General features: G+C 37.3%; 1 non-coding gene across 1 annotated transcript; it reads right to left on the bottom strand.

Annotated features, from left to right (window-relative positions):
* Window positions 1-949: 949 nt before the first annotated feature.
* LOC148577827 (small nucleolar RNA R71) lies at window positions 950-1,057 on the bottom strand. The gene has a single exon (XR_015903716.1). It is a non-coding gene; the product is annotated as a small nucleolar RNA R71 (small nucleolar RNA).
* Window positions 1,058-2,007: the final 950 nt, after the last annotated feature.

Raw genomic sequence — 2,007 nt, 5'->3', positions numbered from 1 at the left:
GATTCTTATCTTTTTCAAAACTACCTAACTAATTCTCTCTCTCTCTAATTTTCGAAAATCACTAACTTCTTTTCCAAAATTCCTTTTTAATTAACTATTTGATTTAAATTTTAATTTAATTTTATTTCTCTTCTTAAATTTCGAATTTTAACTTTAATTTTAAATTAAAAACAAAAATATTTTTATTTTATTTTATTTTCGAATTCTTCCATCTCTCATCTCTTTCTAATTATTTATTTATCTACTAACACTTCTCTTCTACTCAAAAATTCGAACCCACTCTTCTCTTCTGTGTTCAAATTTTTATCTTTTCCTTCTTCTATTCCTCTCTTCTTATACTCACATAAGGAATATCTATACTGTGACATAGAGGATTCCATATTTTCTTTTCTATTCTCTTCTTTTTCATATGAGCAGGAACAAGGATAAGAACATTCTTGTTGAAGCTGATCCTGAACCTGAAAGGAATCTGAAAAGGAAGCTAAGGGAAGCTAAAGCACAACTCTCTGGAGAAAATCTGACAGAAATTTTCGAAAAAGAAGGAGACATGGCCAAAAATAATAACAATGGTGGAGATGCAAGGAAGATGCTTGGTGACTTTACTGCACCAAATTCCAACTTGCATGGAAGAAGCATCTCAATCCCTGCCATTGGAGCAAACAATTTTGAGCTAAAGCCTCAATTAGTTTCTCTGATGCAATAGAATTGCAAGTTTCATGGACTTCCATCAAAAGATTCTTTTCTGTTCTTAACTGAATTCTTGCAGATCTGTGATACTGTTAAGACCAATGGGGTTGATCCCGAGGTATACAGGATTATACTTTTCCCATTTGCTGTAAGAGACAGAGCTAGAATATGGTTGGACTCTCAACCAAAAGATAGCCTGAACTCTTGGGATAAGCTGGTCACGGCTTTTTTAGCCAAGTTTTTTCCTCCTCAAAAGCTTAGCAAGCTTAGAGTGGATGTTCAAACCTTCAAACAGAAAGAAGGTGAATCCCTCTATGAAGCTTGGGAGAGATACAAGCAACTGACCAAAAAGTATCCTTCTGACATGCTTTCAGAATGGACCATCCTGTATATATTCTATGATGGTCTGTCTGAATTATCTAAGATGTCATTGGACCATTCTGCAGGTGGATCCATTCACCTAAAGAAAACGCCTGCAGAAGCTCAGGAACTCATTGACATGGTTGCAAATAACCAGTTCATGTACACTTCTGAAAGGAATCCTGTGAGTAATGGACGCCTTAGAGGAAGAGAGTTCTTGAAATTGATACTCTGAATGCCATATTGGCTCAGAATAAAATATTGACTCAGCAAGTCAATATGATTTCTCAGAGTCTGAATGGATTGCAAACCGCATCCAACAGTACTAAAGAAGCATCTTCAGTAGAAGAAGCTTATGATCCTGAGAACCCTGAAATAGAAGAGGTGAATTACATGGGTGAACCCTATGGAAACACCTATAATCCCTCATGGAGAAATCATCCAAATTTCTCATGGAAGGATCAACAAAAGCCTCACAACAAGGCTTTAATAATGGTATAAGAAACAGGTTTAGCAATAGCAAGCCTTTTCCATCATCCACTCAGCAACAGACAGAGAATTCTGAGCAGAATCCATCTAGCTTAGCAAATATAGTCTCTGATCTATCTAAGGCCACTCTAAGTTTCATGAATGAAACAAGGTCCTCCATTAGAAATTTGGAGGCACAAGTGGGCCAGCTGAGTAAAAAAGTCACTGAAACTCCTCCTAGTACTCTCCCAAGCAATACAGAAGAGAATCCAAAAAGAGAGTGCAAGGCCATAACCTTACTTGGTGTGGCCGAACCTAGAGAGGAGGAGGAGGACGTGAATCCTAGTGAGGAAGACCTCCTGGGACGTTCACTGACTAATAAGGAGTTTCCTTTTGAGGAACCAAAGGAATCTGAGGCTTATCTAGAGACAATAGAGATTCCATTGAACCTCCTTTTACCATTTATGAGCTCTGATGACTATTCTTTCTCTG

The sequence above is a fragment of the Arachis ipaensis genome, chromosome B1 (assembly GCF_059453495.1).
Source record: "Arachis ipaensis isolate K30076 ecotype BB chromosome B1, ASM5945349v1, whole genome shotgun sequence".
Taxonomy (NCBI): Eukaryota; Viridiplantae; Streptophyta; class Magnoliopsida; order Fabales; family Fabaceae; genus Arachis; species Arachis ipaensis.
This window is presented reverse-complemented; position numbering and strand designations above follow the sequence as displayed.